The sequence below is a fragment of the Lissotriton helveticus genome, chromosome 10, assembly GCF_964261635.1.
Source record: "Lissotriton helveticus chromosome 10, aLisHel1.1, whole genome shotgun sequence".
Taxonomy (NCBI): Eukaryota; Metazoa; Chordata; class Amphibia; order Caudata; family Salamandridae; genus Lissotriton; species Lissotriton helveticus.
This window is the reverse complement of record NC_136071.1, coordinates 1,162,549,870-1,162,565,759: the sequence shown is the minus strand read 5'-3', so window position 1 is coordinate 1,162,565,759 and position 15,890 is coordinate 1,162,549,870.

The window sequence follows — 15,890 nt, the reverse complement described above, 5'->3', positions numbered from 1 at the left end:
GGGGCATTTTCAGGCCAACCTTGACGCAGTAGCCTGGAAACAGAGGCGCCTTGTGGAAATACATGACAGTAGTGACACAGGGAAGGCACCCAACTTCTGCAGGAGGGGTGCCCTCACAGGCGGCAGGACAATCTAGGAAGTCACCGGCCTTTTCTTCGATTTACTTTGAAATTATAATTCACGCTGAAAGATGCTGAGAATCTCAGCGTGAAACTTCAAACACAGCCAGGGCGCCAGGCGCTTTCTACTGGTAGGCACAGCGAGGTGGGTGTCTGCTAGCGAGTTCAGGGGCACAGATAACTTCTCTTTAATTTCGGCGGATCCCTTTAATATTCATTTATGTAAGCATCCTTCTGACAGAGTATGTGGCCTAACTAACACAGGGGGAGATGAACAATAGCATTTGACCACAATCTGTAAGGTGAGTCTCTTATAGCCTCATGATGAAATAGAACAAACCTCACTCTAGAGAGGAAGATTCTATCAGCAAATCTCTCGCACCCACATTAACAGGGGGGTGGGGGCCTGAAGTTAGTACTATTGAGATACTATTTTCTGGAAGCACCTCTTTTCATGCATGTCGAATTTTAGGGGTTGCACTGAATTCTGTTTATTATTGTTTTTCTGTGTTGGAAACACCTCAAGTTCTCCTATGAGAATCTGTCTCAGGTTGAATTAATTTTAATTAGGTATAGCCTTTCTAGGCACCAGCCTTATCCGAGGGGCATGTACTTAAAGCATTCTGCTTGGTCCTATTCTGTCTTTTGAGGTGGGATCACCACATTAGTGAGGAATAGGACAAGGACAAGGGGGGCATGGGGGTAATGATGGACTGATCAAAGGTCAACCCTTCGCGTTTGCTTTGTATTTTACGAATTAAGGGGCATATCAGCAACAAATTGCGATAATGATCGCAAAGCGCGTGTATCGCTGTTTTTCCTATTGCGGGCTATCGCAGGATTTCTTCGCCGAGTTAGCGCGGTATTACCAATGCGTTTCCCAAAGGCGATAAGAATCCAGCGATAGCGGCAAAGAGCGCCAATATCGTGTGAAAAACATCGATAACATGTGATCGCTAATGATGAGCTTGTAAATATGGGAGTGTGGATTTAACCTGGCAATCCACCTCCCATACGCTACATGCTTTGAGGAGACGTACAGATCTGGCGATACCCGCTGTTAGTGGCAGTTTCAATATCGCCTCGCAAATCTTGTTAATACAGCGCTGTTGTGTCAGCGCTTTCTTACATGTTGTAACTTTGACGGCACACCTACTTTGCATCTCATTAGCGATGTTCATCGCTGGAATGAGATGCGTTACAAAAACGACTGCTAACATGCGTTAATGCATGTTAGCGCCGCATTGTAAATAGGGAGATGAAATTATCGCCGCTTTTTTGCCTTTTAAAGCCAAAAAAGCGGCGAATTGACCCTTGATAATATGCCACTAAATGTCGGGGGAGTTCAGGTGTATTTAGACGAGAACGCAGAGGGGCCGGCGATCTTGAATTCTTTTGATTTCATTGTGAACCAGGGGCCGCTTTACACATGTGGCACATTCTCTTTCATTGCACTGGGCGCACCTTTTAAAAGGTGCACCCTGAGCAATTAAGAAAACTGTGCCGTTTTATGTTGAATGTGCTGCCCTCAGGGCAGTCGCCAACTGTTGCTGCCCTGGGGGTAGCGTATTCAAGTGAAAAACAGAGCGTGTGCTTTGAAGCCGCTCCATATTTTCACAGTGCAGGCAGCAACTCGCCTGCACTTTTAAGAGGTATTAGAGATCCCCTTGCAGGCGGGTGCAGTGAGTGGCTACACCTGCCTCAAGAGGGCTGCTCTCAGGGGGTGCACTGTCAGTGCACCTCCCGAGAGCCTCTTTGCCTATGCATATGTCTGTAATACAGTAGTAATTGCAAACACAACAGTGATGGACAGAATGTGGATCAATGTCACACATTCACCCCAGTCCAAAGATCTGGGCCCAAATCCATCGTTTTTCCACTCCACACCACCCTGGGTTAGACAATGGCGATATGCAAATCAGCGCTGACCCTGTGCCCCATGGGAACAGTCCAGTCCGAACTACAAAAGCCATGTCCTTCCCAAAACGGAAACAAACATCCGAGGACCGGCCCGGTTTCGAGGTAACACCTCTCATCAGCCCGGCTACCTTGTTTCCAGTGGTGTGGAGTGCCTGGGACTCACGTCTGAGCATCCCCAGTACACTTAGAGCGGTAATTGCAAACACAACAGTGATGGACAGAATGTGGATCAATGTCACACATTCACCCCAGTCCAAAGATCTGGGCCCAAATCCATCGTTTTTCCACTCCACACCACCCTGGGTCATGGCTTTTGTAGTTCGGACTGGACTGTTCCCATGGGGCACAGGGTCAGCGCTGATTTGCATATCGCCATTGTCTAACCCAGGGTGGTGTGGAGTGGAAAAACGATGGATTTGGGCCCAGATCTTTGGACTGGGGTGAATGTGTGACATTGATCCACATTCTGTCCATCATTGTTGTGTTTGCAGTTACTGTAATACAGTAGTGGCAAAGGGATTCTCTCATTTACATGGGGCACTCCCCCTTTGTAAATGAGGGAAGAACCCCTGAAGATAGCACTGGCACTTTATGTGCGACAGCACTATCAGAATTACAGAAGGGGCCGCACAAACATCTGCAGCCCCTTCTGTAATACCAAAGTGCCCCGGGGGCACACAAACACCTGTTGTGCCCCCGGGGCACTTTGTGTAATACGGCCCCAGGTACGTTTATACTGACTGGTCCCACAATGCCTTTAGCGCCTAGAAGCCTTCGGGTCGTAGTGCGCCATATAAATAAATAAATAAATAAACATCCCTTGGGGTCAAGACTCATAGGTGGTTTGACTTAGTGTGCTCTGAGGGTAATAGCAACCTTGCGTATGTCCTGAAGAAGTAACCCTGATTCCCGGAAGAAGTCAGGTCCTGCAGGCAGCGATATAAAGACGTTTTGCAAGCAAGGAAAGATAAAATAAGGGAGGATGCTTGGGGGTGGCAAGTACTTCAAAGTATAGTGGTCTTTTTGGGAAAGTCATCGATTGATCTTTTTTCAATGATATGACCTCCTCCAGATCGAATGCTTTGATACGGCATCTTGTCGGGCAGAGCATTTACCAATGCTTATTCTACCTCCTAGGTAGCTCCTTCTCCTCCTTTGGCTGATAAGGAGGGACCTGTGGTACCAACTCATGATGTGAGAGATACATAAGAGATTGAGGAATTGTATCTGGTAATTCAGAAGAGATCAAGTAGTAACGTTTCAGGCTCTGATGGTGTCTCAATGGCTGTATTGATTTAAGGGCCACGATTGACACCTATGTTCGTAGAGTTGCTGCCAAGAGTGTTCCCCCCCCTGTCTTGGTCTAAGTCCACCATTCTTCCATATTTAAGAAAGGTGATTGAAGCGACCCAAGGTGTTACAATCTGATACACTTTTGGACTCAACACCTTAAATTGTGGGGAGAAATCTGCTGGATCGACTGGAAGCCGGGGGTGACCAGACCTGAAAACTATAGGAGGTTCAGTGTGGCTTTCGTCAAGAGCGCGGAGGAGTGAACCAGTGCCCACATTTATACATGCCTACTAACACAGTAGGGTTCACTACACCACATATTTATGGACCTGAGCTGCCCCTTTGGCTGCATATACCATTCAAAACTGCAGTCCATCATATAATAGCCATAGCCAAATAACTTTGGAATTCCCTCCCAGCGAACATCCGAGTCATATTCAATCTTTTGACGTTTCGGAAGTCTTTAAAGAAATGGTTGTTCCCCACCATCTGACATAGGACGCTTGTGTATCCCCCTGTTCCTCTCTGGTCTCTGGTTGCGCTGGGACGCCTTGTCGCTGAGGCAGCCATGCGCATTATAAATCCTGTATAAATTAATAAATAAATAAAAAATAGGGGTGGAGGAGTCAGACTGTTGGGGCGGATACACTTGAGTGTCAGTGGAGTAATATAAGCTCCAAGAGACCCCGTCAGAAAAAATTGCAGGATGTGGGCCAGGACACCCTATGTGTACTTTGCAGCGGGCCCCATCACATGTTGTTATGCCATTGTTGAGTGTAACATCCAAATGTGTTTTCAACTAAATGTTGAGTGCTCTGAATCATTTCAGATTAATAGGGGAGTTAGACGGGGTGCATTTTGGTTCCTTTCCTATTCATTCCTATTCACTCTGTACATCAATGGTCTGGAGAGACATTATTGTCTATGCCCTAATGGGGTGCATATCCAATATCAGTTTTCCTGTACGCAAAGTATGCAATTCTCTGCACAGGAATGGCTAATGGTCTGCAGAGATTGCTGGATTCCTTTTCTTTTCATAAAACAATTCGACCTGAAGAGCAATTTAACCAAATCTGTTGCTATAATTTATGGGCCCAAATCCGTAAAAAGATGCCACTATAATATTAGTAGCACTAAGGTGTGTAGTATCGCGGTTTTTACTTCTATTAGGGACAACTTTTGATTCATCCCTAAGTCGAGGACATTAATTTACCATTAGATGGTAACAATTTAATAGAGCTTTAGAGGCTATTTTAAAGTTAAAGACTGAGGGCCTCACTTGGATGTCGGTAGGACTGCTACCGACAGGCCATCAGTGGCAGTCCCACCTACATCCAGGGCAGCGGTCCGACCACGGATAACAATACCGGCGGTCGGAGTGCAGCGGTCGGGGGAAAGACTGACGCCTCTGACAGGATCTAGGATCCAGATGGAGCGTTGGTCAGACTCCTATCCCTACAATGGGGCGGTGCCTGCGCAGGCACTGCCATAGAGATTACGATGCCCCTTTCCGAATGCATTTTCATGGTGATCCGGGGCCCCAAAAAGGGGAGGCCCTTGTGGGCCACTGCCAAGTTACCCCGGGGGCACATGTAGTGCCCCCCCCCCCTCCCCCCCACACCCATGCACCGTGTGGCAAGCACCACATGGTGCCAGGCACATAGCTTCTGGATTTGTGCAAAGTGCTCCTTTACACTGCAGCTTGTGCTGCGGCCCTTTTTATGGGCCACAGCACAAGCCACAGTGCAAAAGGGTCCTACCAAAATTGGGTGGGCAAACCACCACCTGTCTTTTGTGATAGTGGGTGACAGTCTGCCTGCCAGCTATCATAATGAGGACCTTAATGTTTATCTGTGGCAACTTATTGTGCAGGTTAAGGGGGCTAATCTTAAACAGGCAGTTTAGAATGACTGAAAATGCATTTTTGCAAAGATTGTTGACTGTCTCGCTGTGTATAATTGCCTGACTTTTATTCATCATGTTTATTTTTCATAGTTTTCTATTTGTTGGAAGCAAGAGTTGACTACACATGATCATTCATACATGATTGTTTTGCCTTGGACAATGTTCTTGGGGTTTCTTGGCTTTACTACAGTAAAAGTTCTGTTTGCAGCTGCCTTATGGAATGTTTTTTGTGATCCCAAAGTCATCAATGAGGCTGTAAGGGGTTCCAGAGAAAGCAGTTAACCCTCAGTGAGATCACATTCTACTACAAGGTCTCTGAGAGTTATAACCTATATTTATTGGTAGCTATTTCACAACACAGATGTGTTCTTACCTGTTTTAAGTTGAAAACTGTACATTTTTTAGTTACGTTTACAAAATGTGGCTACTGGTTCTTGGAATTCCTTGATGTCCTTAATAATTATTCCATTCAGAACACTTTGCACCTTATGTTCTTTTTCAAGTTTTATATAGCTCCAGGGAACGGTCTTACCCACTTTAAACATAATCCTACACTTATCTTTGCTCAACAGCTTCCATCAGACGTTTCTTGTCTGGCTGTAATTAACTTCTTACAGAGCGATTTTCGAATTAGGAAATTGGTAGAGAATTAGAATATTTATGTGCTCAGTTGCTACTTTTTTTTGATGAACTATGCATTTATGATCTGAATTTATGGATATTTTGTGGCCTAATTGAGCTCAATAAATGATTTATTGCAAGTTATAACGTCAGATTGCTCTGGTAATAGGAACTTCTGCATCAATTTCCCATGTATTATTAAATAATTAGAACCTACTTGAAGTGCTAACCGTGTCATTTAGACCCCCACACCCAAAACACGTACATTCTATGTCCAATATATTTAATGAAACTTTAAAGGTGGCAATAGGTTGCTTATGGAAATTCAAAATATATCTCTCATGTGTCTTTAATTTTATGTTATGTTATCTTAAGTTAAGTTATGTTAAGTTATGCTAAGTTAAGTTATGTTAAGTTATGGTATGTTACGTTAAGTTATATTATGTTATGTATGTTATGTTATGTTATGGTATGTTAAGTTATGGTATGGTATGTTATGTTATGTTATGTGGATTTGTGGAGTGTGACTTATGACCCAAATGGTATCCAGGCACTGGAGCAGGTGTGTTGGTTGTCTGCTGGGGATTAGTTGAAGAGCCAGGTCTTCAGCCGCTTGCAGAATTCAAGAGCCGAGGAGGAGGCCCTGGTGTGCACACGGAGGCTGGTCCATGTTTATGGTGTGATGTAGAGAGGGCTGGGCCACCCGTTCTGCTTGAGCTGATACGGGGTGTGGTGTAAGATAGAGGGAGGCAGAGCATAGGTATCTGGTTGGTTGGTGGAAGTGAAGGCAGCAGTTTTTGTACGCTGGTACATTGTTGTGTAGTGCCTTGTATCCATGTTTGAGGAGTTTAAATTGTCAGTGCTTGTGAATCGGTAACCAGCTGAGTTTTCTGAGGTGTGGCGTGATGTGTGCACGATGTGGGAGGTCCAGGATTAGTCTAGCTGCAGCGTTCTTGACGGTATGAATGAGATGGAGGAGGTGAATGAATGAATGAATGAATGTATTCTTGTAGAGCGCGGACTTAGCCCAAGGGGATCAAGGCGCTAGCGCGGAGCAACCGGACACAGAAGAAATAGAGGCCAAACTTAAACAAGAGTATCAGAAAACAGCCAGGTTTTTAAGGCCTTGCAAAATAAAAGAAGAGACGCCTGACCGGAGATCTCTAAAGGAAGGGAGTTCCACAACTTGGGCGCGGCCGTGGAGAAAGCTCTGCCACCCCTTTTGACCTTCTGAAACCTAGGGACAAGAAGGTTTTGAAGGAAAGATCGAAGGGGTCTGATAGGGGCATAATGCTGGGCAAGCGACTTGATGTCTTCAGGGCTGGCATCATAAAAGGTTTCATGGGTCAAACACAGGATCTTAAAAGTGATCATGCGGTCCATCGGAAGCCAGTGCAGGCTTCTGAGCGCAGCCTTGGCTGAATTGTGTCTAGGAAGATTCAATACCAGCCTTGCTGCCGCGTGCTGTACCATTTGGAGCCGATGGATAAGGCTCTTGTTAATGCCCATATAAAGGCCATTGCAATAGTCCAGTCTGGAGGACACTAATGCCATAGTGGCCTGCTTACGTGCATCAGGGGAAAGATAGTGGGAGATCTTCCTGAGGATCCTAATAATACCGAAACAGGTGGAGACAGTCCTGTTTACCTGAAGATCTAAGGAGAGGGCAGTATCCACTATCACCCTCAAGTTCTTCCCATGGGAAGCTGGGCAAGGGCACTCCCCGAGCGCGGACGGCCACCACTCACTGAACCAGATTTCCTGATCTTTCCCAAAAATCAGGACCTCGGTCTTCTCTCCATTCAACTTCAGGAAATTCTCCACCATCCATTGGGAAGCAGCCTCCATACAGCTCCTGAAATTAAGGGCACAGTCCTTTACCGTATGTGTAATAGAGACCATTATTTGGGTATCGTCCGTGTATGACAACACCTCCAACCCAAATGATCTCACCACACTTGCAAGTGGGGCTACATAAATGTTAAAAAGCGTGGGGCTTAAAGAGGAGCCCTGTGGGACCCCCACAATGCAAGGGTTTAGGAGCAGAGAGGAACTGGCCCATCTTCACCCTCTGTTCTCTTTCGCAGAGAAAGGAGGCAAGGAGACTCAAAGCGGGGCCCTCGACACCTATCTCTCCTAATCGAGACACCAGTATATGGAGAGACAGGGTGTCGAAGGCTGCGGTGAGATCCAACAGAATCAAGAGAGTAGTATGGCCGGTGTCAACCTGGGTACGGATGTTATTGAGGACTGCCGGAAGGGCAGTCTCCGTGCTATGATGTCTTCTGAAGCCATGTTGGCATCCGTCCAGAAGGTGGTGGTCCTTTAAATAAGTACTAAGATGGAGATTTAAATAAGCCTCCAGCATCTTAGCAGGGGCAGGCAGTAAGGAAATGGGTCGAAAGTTTTTCAAATCGCCCGTGTCCAAAGAGGGTTTCTTTAAAAGAGGCTACACAACCGCTGTCTTCCACACGGAGCGATAGACTCCCTCAGAGATGGCGCGGTTCATAACCTCCATAAGAGGAGGAATGACAGCTTCCCGGCAGGCTTTAAACACCTTAGGAGGACAGGGGTCCAAGGGAGAGCCTGAATTAACGCTGTCAAGGAGCCTATCAACCATCTTTGGTGACAGCAGGGGAAAGCTGAGAAGTCTCGGGGTCTGCCCCCTAGGCAGACTCTCTCCAAAAGGGATAGAGATTTGAATGCCCAAACTGATAGAAGAGTTTGCTGTTTCTAGTAAAGCGTAAATCTCCGAGATTTAAGTATGGAAGAAGACGGAGATTTTTTCACAGAGTTCCTGGGATCCTTCTATGGGGTCTACTACCTGTGGGGAGGTTAAAGAATCAATGATCCCAAAGATATCCTTAGAGGTGTTTAACCATGCTGTTACCCCAGAAAAGTATGATCTTTTTTCTTCCATGATAGCAGATTTATATTCTTTCAGACATTGCTTATGTCACTCTTTCTCAAGGGGCTCTAAGTGGGCATGCCACTGCCTCTCCTGTTTTCTACACCCTTGTCTCAGCGTTCTGAGTCTGTCTGAGAACCAGGGAGCAGACAGGCTTGTTCTAGCTGAGTAATGCCTCTTAGCTGGGGCAAGGGCATTCATCGCTACTGTAAGTGTATGAGAAAGCTCCAAGGCAGCCGAGTTGGCATCAGGCTGATTTGAGAGCTCCAACTTATTCAGGAAAGGCGAGAGTGCATCCTTATTTATAAGGTTAAAATTCCTTCTTTCCTCTGCTTACTAACACCAGGAATAGAAAGAACTGCCACCTGAAAGTACAAATGAAACGGAACAGCAAAATGATCAAACCAGGCTAGGGGGATAGCCTGCCCCACCTTCAGCCTCTGGTCGTTGGAGAAAACCCTGTCAATGGTATACCCTGCTGAGTGGGTGGGACCTTCCACCAACTGTGTCAGACCGCAACAGCCCAGCGTTTCCAAGAGAGCTTGGGTATCCCTACTCGAGGTATTCTCCAAATGAAAATTGAAGTCCCTCAAAAGAGTGATATTAGCTCTCTCAAGGAAAGGTGGTTGTAGATTCTAGCATAGAGTGCATTGCCGTAGTCTTTTCTGCTAGTAACTAGGGTTTCAGTGACAGTACGCCTGGTGCTCTTGGACATTTGATTTTTTTGTTTCTGAGGATGCATAGTCTGTAGAAGCAGGATGAGCTGCGTTCACCTAAGGGGCCATGTTGAGCTTGTCATTACGGAACACATAATGTCTTCATTTAAATTGAACATGTGTAGTGTATGAGGGATCACTGAAAGAATATCGACTGAAAGAATATCGACTACCCAAAATATCGTTGAGAAAATATCGAGTACAAAATATCGAGTTTCTATCTACAAACAGGTAAGTACAAAAATATCGAGTACAAAATATCGTTTACAAAAATATCGTTGTTAAAAATATCGACTTTACTAAAAACAATGTTTAATTACATTAATATAAAAAATTAATTACTAAAATATAATTAACAATACTTAAAATAACTTTTAATAATTAAATAATTAATGAAAGTAAAAAAATATTTTTTTTTCATCATATTTCTTAAAACATATATATATAGTAACAAAATTTAATTAAATAATAGGCAATATTGTATATGTACCCCAAAAACCCCAAACTGACCCTGAACCCTAAAAATACCCCTTTACCCAAAAACTGAAAACTGACCCTGAACCCTAAAAATACCCCTTTACCCAAAAACTGAAAACTGACCCTGAACCCTAAAAATACCCCTTTGCCCAAAAACTGAAAACTGACCCTGAACCCTAAAAATACCCCTTTACCCAAAAACTGAAAACTGACCCTGAACCCTAAAAATACCCCTTTACCCAAAAACTGAAAACTGACCCTGAACCCTAAAAATACCCCTTTACCCAAAAACTGAAAACCGACCTGAACCCTAAAAATACCCCTTTGCCCAAAAACTGAAAACCGACCCAGAACTCTAAAAATACCCCTTTACCCAAAAACTGAAAACTGACCCTGAACCCTAAAAATACCCCTTTGCCCAAAAACTGAAAACTGACCCTGAACCCTAAAAATACCCCTTTACCCAAAAACTGAAAACTGACCCTGAACCCTAAAAATACCCCTTTGCCCAAAAACTGAAAACTGACCCTGAACCCTAAAAATACCCCTTTGCCCAAAAACTGAAAACTGACCCTGAACCCTAAAATTACCCCTTTACCCAAAAACTGAAAACTGACCCTGAACCCTAAAAATACCCCTTTACCCAAAAACTGAAAACTGACCCTGAACCCTAAAAATACCCCTTTGCCCAAAAACTGAAAACTGACCCTGAACCCTAAAAATACCCCTTTAATTTAACATAATTAGTAATTAATCAATTAAATTAAATTAATTACCAATTAAATTGTAAATAATTAACATATATTATTTAATTACCAATTAATTAATTATTACTACCAATTAATAAATTTACATATTTAATTTATTATAATTAAATTACTTCCCACCCTATTCCCCTATAAACCCACAACCCGCTACAGAAAATACATTATTTTAATTTACATAATTAGCAATTAATCAATTAAATTAAATTAATTACCAATTAAATTGTAAATAATTAACATATATTATTTAATTACCAATTAATTAATTATTACTACCAATTAATAAATTTACATATTTAATTTATTATAATTAAATTACTTCCCACCCTATTCCCCTATAAACCCACAACCCGCTACAGAAAATACATCATTTTAATTTACATAATTAGCAATTAATCAATTAAATTAAATTAATTACCAATTAAATTGTAAATAATTAACATATATTATTTAATTACCAATTAATTAATTATTACTACCAATTAATAAATTTACATATTTAATTTATTATAATTAAATTACTTCCCACCCTATTCCCCTATAAACCCACAACCCGCTACAGAATAAAATTACACAATAATTAAAAAAAATTATTAATTAAAAATAATTATTAAAAAAATGACACTTTTGACATATATTATAACATAAAAATACTATAAATAATTAAATATTATTGAAAAAACTATATTTTTTACTATCTAGATTATATACTTGGATATTTTCACTGTCTATATTATTTACAGTCGATATTACTTCACTTACCTTAAAAACGATATTTTGACTGTCGATATTCTGTCTAGTCGATATTTTCTCCAAACGATATTTAAAAATCGATATTCTTTCCAGTCGATATTTTGGAGTCGATATTATGTCTGTGCACCGTGTATGAGACATACAAATGTACTCGATCAGTAACCATAGCCAACACCGGACTGGACACTATGATTTGAGACACTAAGGGACCTGATGTATAAAAAGGGTTTTACCCATTCTATACTTGGGGGCAAATGGGGCTGACACATTAGGCCCTAAATGAAACAGTGTCCCCTGGCAGAGGACAGCTGCATTGGTTCCACTGAAGGTAGTGAACTGGCAATCTATGCCAAATTGAAAACAAAGGGCCAAATGTCCGACCGTTTTTTGCGGCTGCAAACGGGAGAACCTCTTGTTTGCGTCTGCAAAAAAGGGTACTAGCATGTACAAATGCTATTTTGCAAGTCACTGACTCGCAAAATAGCATTTGTGGCTCTCGCTATTAGGAAGGGGCGTCCCTTCCTAATAGCGAGTCAACATGCTATGTACTAGTATTTTGCTACCGCATTTGCGGCTGCATAAAACTCACAGTTTACCACCTACTTCAAGTAGGTGGTAAATCACTCGCAATGGGGAACGGGTCCCCAGAGGACCCCTTCCCCTTTGTGAATATGTTGTAAAATATTTTTTTAAGGGCAGGCAGTGGTACCAGAGACCACTGCCTGCCCTTAAAAAAAATGAAACTGAAAAGTTTCATTTTTCTTTTTGAAATGCATCCCGTTTTCCTTTAAGGAAAACAGGCAGCATTTTTTTAAAAACTGCTTTATTAAAAAAGCAGTCCCAGACATGGTGGTCTGCTGAGCCCAGCAGGGCACCATCTCTGGGAGGGCCTGTCATTCCCAATTGGCTCGCAAATTGCGAGAGGCTCATTAATATTCATGAGCCTCGCAATTTGTGACCCCATTGGGAATCGCAAACAGTGTTAAACACACTGTTGTACATGCAAAGTAGCGCCTCGCAAATGACTCACAATTTGCGATGCACTATTTTGCAGGTCGTACATCTGGCCCAAAATTACAAAAGCGTCCAACCCTTGTGCAGGAAGCTTTCACTCTGTGCATCATAGTCAGTGTGTGTTGTCCCAACTTACATCATGGCTGTCCTAGGTAGTTAAATACAGCGACAATCTCCCTGTCTAAATAGGGCAGGATGAACATTGCTATGATTTTAAGGCCCAGCGGGGGATGGGTTATCAGTTCAAAATCTTACATATTTTGAGCCAGCTGAGCCACTACCAGTATAAATCTAGTCCCCCCAACTTCTCAGTAAATCAGGAGGAACACAGGTGTGGTGAGGCAGGAGCACCACTTATTTAAAGTGGTCCTCCTTCTACACCAAGGTTTAAATGACTCCTAAGTACTTAGGACTTTTCAGGTCTATCTTGATAGTTCAGCTGTTGCCAGACCTTATGTAATTGACAAAAATGTGCTTTAACAAGCACTACGGAGAGAGGCACTTTGACTTCACCCAAATATTGATTTTCTTGAGTACACATTCGATTGGGTAGTAGTTGTGTGATTCCATTGAAAACGTGTGTTTGAATTGCACATCTTGCTTTACAAGAAAGTGTATGCTCAACACAGCATAATTGAGTTGGCTATGAGCCAAACCATGGATCAATTTAACCCCTCCCATGCTGAGGTTCGTCACGGCCCCGCCCTGTTCTTTTGTTTACTGCACAGCGGTAAAATCGCGGCCGCAGCGAAGGGGTTAAGAGGCCTGATTTGTTTATTATGAAAAGTTACAACAAAGGATGTTGAATTGATTTAGCTTCATGCTAAAGGGAATAGTCCCTTTAGGGTGGGTTGACATAACCTTGTGTTAAAGCTTATGGACAGGTACTTGTTACTGGGATTTTCACAGATTACCATAATAGGCGAGGGGTGTGCTGCTGGTTACCCCATCACAAACCCTTGAGGTAGAAGACTTGCACTGTGGGGATCCTGGTTATGCTGCTTTAGGAAAAGGTATGCATTGTTTTACTGAATGTAATTTTGTATAGTACATATTTGTAAATTTATGACCATATCCAAATGGTTGCCTTATGGGAAAGCTTATGCAGAATAAGCAGGCCTGAGCTATTGATGGTGACAAGCTAATGATACAGGCTGTATGCCTCATTGATTAATTATAAAACGTTAAGTCAGAGGCTATATTTTTCATCTTTTGATAATGAAATTGTATGACAAACACATCAGGACTGACTTATCGCAGGTGAAAATCATATGGTTAAGTGAATGGACCCTTTGAGAGGGATTGCTATGACACTGAGTTGAAGTCTGTAGATAAATAGTGTGCTTCATAGGTTCTCACAGATCTGAACTGTAGCAGGCAAGGGTTTTGGTGATAGTTTCCCTCTCAGGTTTTTCCATCTGACAAACCCTGCAGGTAGATTTGCACTTTGATAATACTTGTTAACTCTCTTAGGAAGGGCTTTATACATAGACATAATTTAGGGGTCGCCAAGGGTCGCTATTGCGCCCCCTAGCTTGCCCCTTTCTACCTCTGGCACTGCCTTTGAGACCCTTGGCCTCAGAGGTGGCAAAATCAGTGCCAAGAACACAGGGGTGCCTCACAATATCAGAGTCAGGCTCTAACCTCATTTCTGCTCATTTGTATTACATTAATAGTGAATAATAGTTTATTATTCACTATTAGTGTAATAAAAAGTGGTGCATCAAGATCTGGACCTTCACTGGCATCTAGGTAAGAAAATTAAAATGGTTTTACTGAATGTTGTTTGCGTGCATGAGGGTGAGAGTGAATTTGGGTTAGAGAGCGTGTATATGTGTGAGCATGTATGTTTGTATATAGGATCGTGGATGTGTGTGTGTCAAAATGAGTGAGTAAGTATAAGTGAGTCAGAGTAAGAGTGAGTGAGAGAGTGGGAATGAGTGATTCAGAGTGAGAGTGAGTGCACAAGATTAGGTGAAAATGAATGAGTGCAAGTCAGCTCTAACGATTGAATGAGTGTGAATACGTGAATGTAAGGACAAGTTTCTGTATGCTTGCAGATCCACTGCTGGACCTAGAATGCCTGCCTCTTGGCTTATAGAAACACTTTTGACAAAACGTTGGCACTGGAATACCCTAGGCAATATTTGCATATGCTACTGCTGGCACTCTGTAGGTACATTGTGGCATAGAGCAACCATGAAAAAAGGCCAGCACTGGCCTTCTGGAGGATATTATTGGCATAGTTGGCACCTGTGGTAAATTGCTTGTGATGGCACATTGGAGGAAATTCTTGGCATATGGCATGTTCCTGGGTAAATCCATGAAGAAATCTGGTCCTTGACATGTTAGAGATATCCTTTGACGTAAAGGACCTGCACTGTGTACGAGAAGCAGTTTTCGGACATTTCTGGACCTGACATATTGTATGTAATGTTTGGGCAAAAGAGGGCACCATGGCAAAAAACTGGTCCTAGCAATGGAGGTAATTTTTGACATAAGGGGGTACCTGTAGACATTTAAAAAACGCATGAGTGAACTCATAGGGACTGCCAGATTTCAGTGGCTCGGCACACCATGAAAGGACTTGAATATTTAGTGGGTGTTTCTTTAGAGCCTATGGCTTTATAGCAAATTGATGGCAATACTGTGCATTAAAATGCACCTGTAAAGCCCATTTTCTCAAAACTTTCTCAGAGAAGAGAACATCCACCATTTGTTCTCCCCTAGAAGAATACATAATAATAATTATGCAATTATGTAACTTCAGCAATGCTAATGATTGTGATTTCATCAGGATTAAGGTTATGTGGGATCACTTCTTGGGACAATGCAGGGTCAAAGGTCATATGATGCCACTTCCTCTGAAATCATTAAGGTCAAAGAGTATGTAATGTCACTTCCACTACCCCAGACATTTTGTTGAATCGACGTCCATGGTTTCATATTTTTTTCCAACTTTAATTTCATTATATTTTCTCATTTTGTGTCTCTGTGCCTGGGAGTTGCCTTGTTAGAAAGTCATAAATGCCTTTCAGGCCAGGCTTTCAAAGCTCTCTGACAGCCTGTCAGCACAACTGCAGGAGGGGGAAGGAAGGCAGGGAAGGTATTGAGGGTTCGTTAAGGGTGAAAAGTGAGGATTTTTTCACATTTGCGTTGGGGAGGAGAGTCCATGTTACGCAAGGTTCCCCATTACTCCTCCGTCCATGCATAGCAGTTCAAAGAAGGGGCAGATGATTTTGATTCATGCAATAAAATTGTAGAAGTGTAAAATGTGAATTACCGGGATGGTTTTCATCTCAGAGTTCTGAGTAACATCATAAACAGCTAAAGCTTTGCTCTTGCTGTTTATTTGATGTCACCCAGAACCCCTTGATGTAAAACCTCTCTATAATTCACT